This window comes from Triticum aestivum, chromosome 4A (assembly GCF_018294505.1).
Source record: "Triticum aestivum cultivar Chinese Spring chromosome 4A, IWGSC CS RefSeq v2.1, whole genome shotgun sequence".
In the NCBI taxonomy this organism is placed as follows: Eukaryota; Viridiplantae; Streptophyta; class Magnoliopsida; order Poales; family Poaceae; genus Triticum; species Triticum aestivum.
The window spans coordinates 741,711,855-741,722,425 of NC_057803.1; positions in this window are offsets into that span (position 1 = coordinate 741,711,855).

Here is a 10,571-nt window from a genome sequence, read left to right on the forward strand (position 1 = left end):
TCCTTCTATTCCAACTGATTAAAAAGATTTTCAGTCTGCACCTGTAATTCTAAAAAGAAGGATGGGATTCATATGAAATAAGAAAATAAATATTTTTTAGGTGAAAGGCATGCTCTTGACTTTATAGATAAAGCCACTAGGAAAAGTTAAGTAGCAAACACCACATAATATCTTACAAATATTTGATATAGTAAACTAAATTGACTATACGAAGAACAAATTGATGATAGCCCACTAAATAGCATCACACTTCACATACGAATTATACATATCTTACAAAGTTTCTTCTAGTTATTTACACGCGAACTCTCTCTGATATACCGCTAAAGACGCCAGCAAAGCATGCATACAAAATAAGATCAAAGATAATGATAGACTCATATATATGCATCATTGTCTCAACTGCATAATATGGTAGTTCAAAGCACATCTTCATGGAAACTACCTTTGGTGGTTTAATCCCAACACGAAGAAACCAATCTAGACAAAGCAAATGTGTAAACTCACATTGATCTCAACAATGTCCCTTCACCACTAACTATTTAGTTTTTTCTCCCGTTACTCTGACACCATTAGAACAACCATCCTTATTTCTTGCACGGTTACACATATGTACAGTGACAATGGCATACCTAAAAGTAAAACAGTCAAGCACTAAACATGTGTTCTAAAAAACATCAGTACTTTTTAGGAACTTGGAGAACTATGGCACATTACCAGGTGGGCCTTAAGGCTCAATAGGGCAGCGCCTCCTAGGCTTGCCCCCAAGTCCTAGCTTGGTGCGGCTAGGGTTGAGGCATGGGCCCCACCACTTTGGTGGGTCGCCACAAGGGGGAGCCCCCATTCCCCTTCACCTTTAAATATCCAACAGGGTGCCCCCCCTAGAGACATAAGTTCACGTGTTATTCGAGGCGCCCCGTCTCTTCCTCTAGTTCTCCAGAAAAGTAAGAGACGCCATGAGGCTGCTGCTTCCTCCTCTAGTTCTTCAACACCTCCTAGCTCTGGATGGAGAAAAGCTTTGTCAGTCCATAGAGAGATTGTGCTTTCAATATTGGTTCGAGGGATGGTTAGAATGACTTAAAAAATGACCAACACCAACTCTTCTTCGGCTGCAACTGAAACTTAGTAACAATCATATCTAACCTTGTATGCATCTCCGTACTGATCCTTCGTCGGGCGGGAATTTTTGTTTTGTTTTCTACTACGATTCCCAACATATAGCACGGGAAGAAAAGACTTCCTACACAAGAAATGCTCTTTGGTTACTGGGTGTATATACATCTGATATGTTCTTTTAATAATTTCGTAAAAAAGTAAAAAATATCATAACTTATTTTGGAATAGACTTGACTTTCTTTTGCACTAGTATATAAATTTTCACTAAGGAAAAATCCGTGTTGACTTCTGCGAAAAAATTATTGCTACATACTCCCTCCATTTCTAATTATAAGATGTTTTAAATATTACAATATGGACTGCATACGGATTAAAATGAGTGAATATACACACTAAAACGCATCTAGATGCATACGAATCTGAGATAATAGAGAAAAGCTAAAACATTTTATATTTAGGAAAGGAGGGAGTACAAGCTACTATCCGCACTTATTTGACCTTAATTTTTTGGTTTTTTTCCCTAAAGTAAATGGGGATTTCTTTTGTTATTCTTTTACGGGTACAATAGAAGATCAAGTCAATTTCAAAATATTTTCAGAATTTTTGAATTTTTATTTAATTACTATTTTTTCATCTTGGGTGTATATACACCTAGGAGCCAAATGGTTCATGCCCTTTTCTACACCCTATACTTAGAAAGGTTAACATGATACTAATTTTTTTCTAGAAATATCTATTATATACTTTTTAAATACATGCATCTTTATCCATCTAGATACATATTTGAGGATATTAAAATAGTTGTGAGCACCAAGAAATAAACTATATCATGTCTAAAGATTCATATTAATCCATAGAGTAAATATGTTTTGTCATTATTATTATTCTTTATGGGGAAGGGAGATTTGGTTTGGTCCAAAGGTTTTATGAGTACGTCAAACAAGATTTTAAGAAAAAATAGAACACAACTTTTGCTGCAAATTAACATTTTCAACTCAGCACAAGTGTATTTGCCAATACAACTATCAAAGTTATACAAACATTATATTGAAATATTTAATAGCATTGTAATGCTGCTAATTGACTTTTGACCATGAAATCATAAAGAAGCTCTAGCATGCTGCCAATTGTATTATGTAAAATATATTAATTAAAATCTTATGTTGACTAATAGATCATAAATAAGTATATAGGTTTGGCATACATAAATGAAAATTGTTGTTTAGTGCACTTATTGGAGCGCCTTCCACCTATGGACACTTGTGGTCGATTAGTGAACTCTTTTCTATATTTACCTAATAATAAGGCACAAATTGCTTCTGTCTGCTGACCGTCATGACATTTTTGTAGAACAGTCCTTGTGGTTTTTTATAATTGAACCCGCAGTTCCTATTTAAATTGATCTGGAAAAATGATTCGGTTTTGCAACAAATGCTTCTTTCCTCGATGGTTTATTCTCGCCCGCCTGGGCCTCCGCCCGCTGCCATGCGGCCCGGGCAAATCCATGCAAACCCGGGAAGTGCAAAATGATTCGACCATGAGGAATATGATCCACCAAGCTACACATGAGTATGTATAGAATAGAAAGATTTGTCTCTTTATTATAAATAGTCCCACATCGTGTATTTACATCTAATCTCATTAATCTATATATGTCTGTGATATAAATTGATAAGCCGCCTCAACAATAGAAGGAATAAATTACGCTGGGCCTAAGTAAGAAAGAAATAAAGTTTGTTGTGCCTCGTAAAGGAAAGGAATTGAAAGAGGCTCATAGAAGGAAAATAATTAACACGAATAAATTTCACTGGGCCTAAGGAAGGAAAGAAATGAAGTCTGTTGTACTTCATCAAGAGGAAAAGAAACTAAAAGAGCATCGGAGATGGCAGGAATTAATAAAAGGAATAAAGTACAACTTACCTCAGGAAGAAAAGGATTTAAGAAAGGCCAAGTCTAATGACACAGATTCAGAATTATCGACTAAAGACACGCGTATACGAAGGAAGAGGTGATAAGTATAGGTGCCATACGTCCTCATCACTTGCACTCCAAATCCTATTAGTAAGTGTTACTCACAAATAGTGTTCACACATTTTAAGTCCGTTCATGCTTCTTAAATATTTGTGCACTTTTAAGAAAAGTGTTCATGTATTAAAATAATATTTATTGAACTTAAACCATATTCAGTTTTTCAAAAAATCCTATAATTCAAAAATGTGTTCACGTGCTTCAAAAATATTGGAAATTTAAAAAATATTCATGCTCTTTAAAACGCATCGTGTGATTTAACAAGAGTTTCTGTTTTAAAAAGAATATTGGTGCATTTTGAAAAACAGACATGCAATTTTGAAGTGATTGGGCATATGAGGGATGGTGTATGGTCCAAGTGTAGGCCATAGCTCGGGAAGGACGGCCGGCTCGGGAAGGTAGGCCGTAGCTGGGGAAGCACACCATGACCATGGCTGATGAAGGCGGGAAGGAGGACAAGCAACAACATGGATGATGGACTATGTTCAAATAGATAACATGGACCTATGTGTGACGCCCGGATAATTAAGCTACAGTAATTATCCGCTAATGATGCCACGTCACCACGATTACTGTTGTTAAACTCGCGTCGATTCAAATCCCATTAAAAATCAAATTTAAAACCGGGTCAAACAATAAAAAATTTCAAACCTGAAAGCTAAGATGTTCAAAGTGTGGCAAATAATCCCTGGATATATTTCATGTTGGAACCAACCTCATTTGGATTCCAAAAATTCCCCTGAAAATTATTTAGTGGTCCCACATCATTTGAAATTGGCCTTTTCCATTTCTAAAAATGGTTAGACAACTCCTTTTTAACCCCATACTTTTGTTCCATCTCAATATATTGTGTTAGAATTATGTGCCAAGTTTCGCTCAAAACAAAACTCATTTGTTACTAAAAGAAAATGCAAAACTAAGGCTAAAATAATATCAAAAGTAATTTTAAAAACAAACAAACAAAAGAATCCCCCCCCCAGACTGGGCCAATCGGCCCAGCTGGCCACCAGAACCAGGCCAGCCCAACCCCCTGGCCTATAACCTCTCCCGATTCCCCGACTCGCTCCCCCTCCACGCCTCTCTCCCTTCTTCCCCCGCCTGGATCGGGGCAGAGGGCCCCGACCCCTCGCCGGCGCGCCCGCCTCTCCGTCTCCTTCCGCACGGCGCCATCGACACTGCACCATCTCCGGCGCCCCGCCACCTGCTCCGTCCCGCCGTCACCGCGGCCCACCGCCTCGACGCGCCGGACCCCGTCATCGGATCGCCGCCGCCTCGAGCTGCCCTCACCGGACCGCCCCGCCCCACCTCTCCATCGCCGGCCACCCCGAGCCTCCCTTGAGCTCGCTGCCACCTCCCTACGGCTCCGATGTGAGCCGCGTTCTCCACTCCTCTCCTCTCCCCTGTAGAATGAATGCACCTGCGCCGTCTCCGACCCCCTGTGGTCACTACGTCCATCTCCATTGCTGCCCGCGCGCACCGGCCTCCTCCTGCCTTCCCGTGTGTCGTGCTGCTGAGGCCGCTCTGCCCGCACACGCCTCACCTCGCTCGCTGTTGCGACACGCACGCGTTCTCCCCTGCCGCCCGCAGTTGTTGCGCGCCGCCCCGTCATCCCGCCTCCACACGCCAGCGGCCGCCCTCGTCCGGCCTCCTCGCCACGCCCGGTGCCCTCCCCTGGCCGCGCCATGGCTACAGCCTCGCCTGCGCCCTCTGTCGCCTCCGTGCGGGTGCGCGGACGCCCGCACCCGATAATGCCCGTGATACCTCTCCAACGTATCTATAATTTTTTATTGTTCCGTGCTATTATACTACATGTCTTGGATGTTTATGGGCTTTACTTTACACTTTTATATCATTTTTGGGACTAACCTACTAACCGGAGGCCCAGCCTGAATTGCTGTTTTTTTTTTGCCTATTTCAGTGTTTCGCAGAAAAGGAATATCAAACGGTGTCCAAACGGAACGAAACCTCCGGGAGCGATATTTTTAGAACAAAAGCAATCCAGGAGATTTGGAGTGGACGTCAAGAAGTAGCGGAGGCAGCCACGAGGGTGCTAGGCGTGCCCCTGCCTCGTGGGCCCCTGGCCTACCTCCTTCGCCTATATATATCTTCGTACCCTGAAACCATCCAGGAGCACCATGAAAAACTATTTTCACCGCCGCAACCTTCTGTATCCGCAAGATCCCATCTTGGAGCCTTCGTCGGCGCTCCGCCGGAGGGGGAATCGACCACAGGTTTCAGGATAGAAAAACAGTCTGCATTTGAAATTTGGAACCAAGGAAAAAGAGAGGTGCAGGCCACACAGAGTATACAACTATACAAGGACATGCGCGCCGAGAACAACACAGCGGTAGGCACCAAGTCGGCGATGCAGATCAAGATGGCGGTGGCATGCAACCCGTATGTGCGGGACGTGCACGTGCGGCAGATGAGACTGGTCAGCATGAAGCATGTGCTGGATGACCGGCTACAAGTCCCACCCGGACAACGGCTACAACAAGGCGACCGTGCCGGTGGTGGAGAACATCAGCTATTTACCTACCGGTTGGGAATCGACCGTCCAACGTTGCATTGAGATTGATGTGGCTGGAACACCCCACCATGCTTTTGGTTCTCTTTTTGAGCAATATGAATCAGGGCGACAAGACCTGTAAAACAACACTAATCTTGGATACACTTTGCCTAGTTTGAATTTTACCGTTTCACTCATTTCAAAGAATGCATTTCAGTCGGTTTCACATTTCACTAGTTTCAGAAAACCTTTCAGTCCGTTACACATTTTACTAGATGCAGAAAACACGTCACACTCATTTACAAAAGATAGATTTCACTCATTTCAGAAAAACACATTAAGCTCATTTACAAAAGATAGATTCCACTCATTTCAGAAAACATGTTACACTCATTTACAAAAGATAGATTTCACTCATATAAGAAAACACATTACACTCACTCAATTGAAACGCTATATTCCACTCATTTCAAAAAACTTTTTTCACTCATTACAAAAGATATATTTGAAAACTAATTTCATTGCACACTTGCAAAATTGATATTTCACCCATATAAAAATTGATTTCTTTTTTGCGGGTGATAAAAAATGATTTCAATCATATCAATAAACATATTTCACTCATTCCTGGAATACTATATTTCACTCAAAAACTCTATTGAAATCCTATATTGAATTACTATACTTGTGAAATACTATATTTCACTCATTACAAAACTAATCTCTTTCAAAGTTTTCACTCATTACAAAAGATATGTTTTATTCATTGCAAAAACTCTATTGAAATACTATATTTCACTCGTTTCAAAAAGCAGATTTGCAAAATTGCTTGAAAAATCGACATAACTGATTTGACTCAGTTCAATGTTTCCACTCATTCAAAAAATCCACTCTTCTGAAAAAACTAATTTCACTAAAATAAACTTCCACTCCTTTTCAAAAAACAAGCTTAGCTCATTTCAAAATAATAATTTCACTAAAAACAAAAACAGATTCCTCACACTGAATAAATAGATCGAGCGAAATAAGTGAATTGAAAAGTTGAAATTTAAACATGTTTGAAATATATCCAAGAATGATCTTGTTGTAAAGGTCTTGACCCCAGGAGTTCAAATATACAAAATGTTTCAAAAATCAAACTATAGATTAAAAGATTTGCATGACTAAAATTGAACGGCATCGCCACACGCCCGTCGTAAAGGTCTTGACCCCAACGTCACCGCCGAGATAACCAAAGAGAGGAAGGTGTCAATGGAACTGTGCCGATGTTGAGGGCTTGTCTGCCGGCATCACCTGGGCACCATGTACGCCGCTGCAGGCAGCCACACCGGCTCCTGCCCGTTCCCCACCGACACGCTCACCGTCGACCAGATCGCCGTGCAGCAGTGCTCGTGCTCCCTCGCTGCTCCTAAATCCCCTGCTTCTGCAGCGGCAGGGACGGCCAACTAGCAGCTACTCTGGCTAATCAAGCTCACTAGCGCACTCAGCTTCTTAATTATGTATCGCTGAAGATACTACTCTCAAACGAAATGAAATACAATAGTAATTAATAACAATCTTTGAGGTTAAATTACATGTCAAGCTTGGTTTTTCTACACCTGTTTACATACAAAGTTTACCTCTAGCCCTTTATTCGGACGATTGATTCTACTCCTAGATTGTACTGAAAGTTTTGGCCATTCGCATGGTTTATGTGTTCTGACATTTGGACAGAGTATCAGGAAATTTTCCCACTAAGCTTGTTTGACGAAAGATCTAGGTGGGTGAGTAATGTAAGAGCATGTCTAGTAGAACCCTCAAACCCTCAAACCCTTAAAGCAGTTTTAAGGGTTGAGAAGTGCCAGTTTTGGCACTTTTAAGGGTTGAAAAACAGGGGCAAAGATTAGAACCCTCAAACCCAACCCTTAAACTGCTTTAAGGGTTGGGTTTGAGGGTTCTAGTCTTTGCCTCAACCCCAACCTTTAAATCTATCATTTGACATCTCACAATCTATGACTACAAGAACAGAATCAACCTCAAACAAACTATCAAATGGCAATCATTGATGCATGGTTTAATAGTTTACATCACAAAATCATCATCTTCCCCCTCTCATCGGCACCATCACCAAAAAGTTGCACCTCGGCGCCATGTCCTAGACCACATGCGGGCTCCATCAAACATCTCCATAGGCGCCGGTGGAGTCGTCCACACCGCCATCGCCATAACTACTCATCGGAGTGTCACCTCGAAAAGTAGAGGACGCACCACGGAACATCCTCTTCCTCTCCGCGATGTCCTCCTTGTAGTCCTTCCACCATTGCAATTGGTCTTGATCCATGTCCTTCTTGAACATCATCATGTGCTCCTTCTCTCCCACCATGAGTTCTTTCCATACCTTTGCCTCTTTGAGCTTGATCATCCTCCCCTCCAAGTCGGCCTTGCGCTTTGCTTCAACTTGTGCAAACATTTCTTAATTTTTTTGATCATTTAAGAAATTTTTCTTTTTCTGGGAATTTTAGAGTGTTTTTTAAAAAACTCCGACATTTTCTGAAACACAATATTTTTTGGAATTTTGGAAAACTTTGGAAAAACAAACATTTTTTTAAAAACGGGGAAATTTTTGAAATTCCCAATATCTTTTGTAAACCCATTTTTTTTAATGCAAACATTTTTTGAACGCACAAACATATATGAAATTCTGGAAAAAAATAAACATTAATTTTTTGATTGTTTGTGAAGTTTTCTTGAAAACACAAACTTTCTTGGAAAACGAGAACAATTTTCAAAAAATGCGAGTCTATTAAAAACTGTAGAGCGAACAAAAGAATAAACAAAAATTGGTCAGGAACCTTCTAGAAGGTTCCCAATACCGGGTCCTGTGTAGTATGTACGTTTGCTACCTATAAATGGGCTGGCACATTTACCTTGCTCCCTTCCCTCACTTGTGCATTTCATCGACAGTTTGACGCAGCATGTATCAAATAGGAAACACCTAATGGGGGTCAGTATCAAGGCATCGAGGAGTCTTATGAATGATGCATCGTCAAGCTTATCCTTGTGACTTTGCAGTTGTAGTGATCAAAACACGGACCAAAAGGATGCAAGCCAAGAGCAACAAACCATGAAAAGCGAGAACGAACCACTTCATGATCATGTGCAAATCAAAATAGGAGTAACATTCTCAAATTCATAAAAACAGACAGCGCTACACAGAGGGAGCGGCTTACAACTGTTGGATCTTACGCATCTATGGGATGCCATTAGCAGGATCAAATTGCATCTAGATCACCTTACTACATGAAGAGAGAAGGGTTTAGGAATCCTTTACATGTCACAGCTGTGGACATGATCGCCTGCTCGGTGCAGGCTTGATGCAGGGGTGATGTAGTCGAGGTAGAAGTTCTCCTCGACGTCCTAATTCCTTCAGGACGCCACCGGCACTGGCCTGGGACAGCGGCGGCGGATGGCTTAGGTCTTGCCGTCACTGCAGCGCCCCCCTGATCAGATGGGGTGAGAATATCAGGAGGAGACTAAACCTTACGTGAGTTGTGATCTCGCAGGTGGCTAACTCTCTCCCGTTATCCTTTTAATATAGCGTTGGTAACAGGGGACCCAAAACCTGAGTTAGTTTTTGGGCGCCCCGATCAGGGCACGTTAGTTCTGATCGAGGCTCACGTACGTTGGTGCGTGGACCCCTTCACTTAACGTTATTTGTTTCCTTTTTTTTTGTTAGACTAATAGATTTAACTGGCCTGTTTTAGCCGTCGGATCAAACCAACATTCTCCCCCTTGATCGTTAGGCTTAACTTCATTTCGCCCATTCTACATAGGAATGACGTACCAAAGTGAGGTGTTACAACAGCTCGAAACGCCATAGAACCCCAACACTTATAGCACACCCGCCTATTTCGAAATGGAAAACATTTTACTAATTGGGGAGTGGTTTATTATAATGGTCCTCTTACTCCAGAATCATAAGGCTTCTAGTAGTCCCATGCCGGCAACATGCTCACGAAAAATACTGGGTGGTAAGCCTTTAGTTAGCGGATCGGCAAGCATATGCTTCGTTCTTATAAGTTTAACATCAACTATTTGATCCTGGATTCTATCTTTCACAACACGATACTTGATGCCAATATGTTTGGAAGCTGAAAGTGCGTTATATCGACTAGGGGGGGGGGGGGTTAATAGGCAACTTTTACAAATTCGGCACTGAGAAAATACTAGTTGAGGAATTTCCTGAGCGACGAACTACAAGCAGTGGAATAAGTTCTCGGGTATATGCATAATAAAGCAGTAGCATAGTCGTTATTATGAAATGAAACATACACAGAGCACAGTTAGCGTGAAAACAGGATAAACAGGCTGAAGATAAAATGACTGAAGAAATAAGATTGAGGAAATTGATAAAGTCTTTAGTCAAAGTCTTCAAATAGTAACGATCAAGTTCATCAAGACATGTATGAGGAGATGAAAGGGTTGAGGAAATAGAACCAGTAGCTTGGTGAAGATAATGATTTGGTAGACCACTTCAAACTGTTGTGACAGTTGTACATCTGGTTAGAGCGGCTAGGTATTTAAACCTGAGGACACACAGTCATCACCATATTCTCCTTGAGCTAAGGTCACACAGACCTCGCCCAATCACTCTTGGTAAGTTTTCAGGTGACTTCCAAACCTTCACAGACTATGTCACTCGGTGATCCACAATTCATCTTGGATGCCCTAGACCATGACGCCTAACCGTCTGGAGGATGCACAGTCCTCAATGATAACAACCGTCGGTTCCACACAGAAACAATCTCTTCAATGATGCTCAATCACTTTGGGTTTTAGGTGTTGGGGTTTTGGGTTTTTCCTCACGGATGATTTTCGCTCAAAGTCCTCGAAGGATGGGATGCTCTCAATGACAAGTGTAAGTTTCTATCGGAGCAGC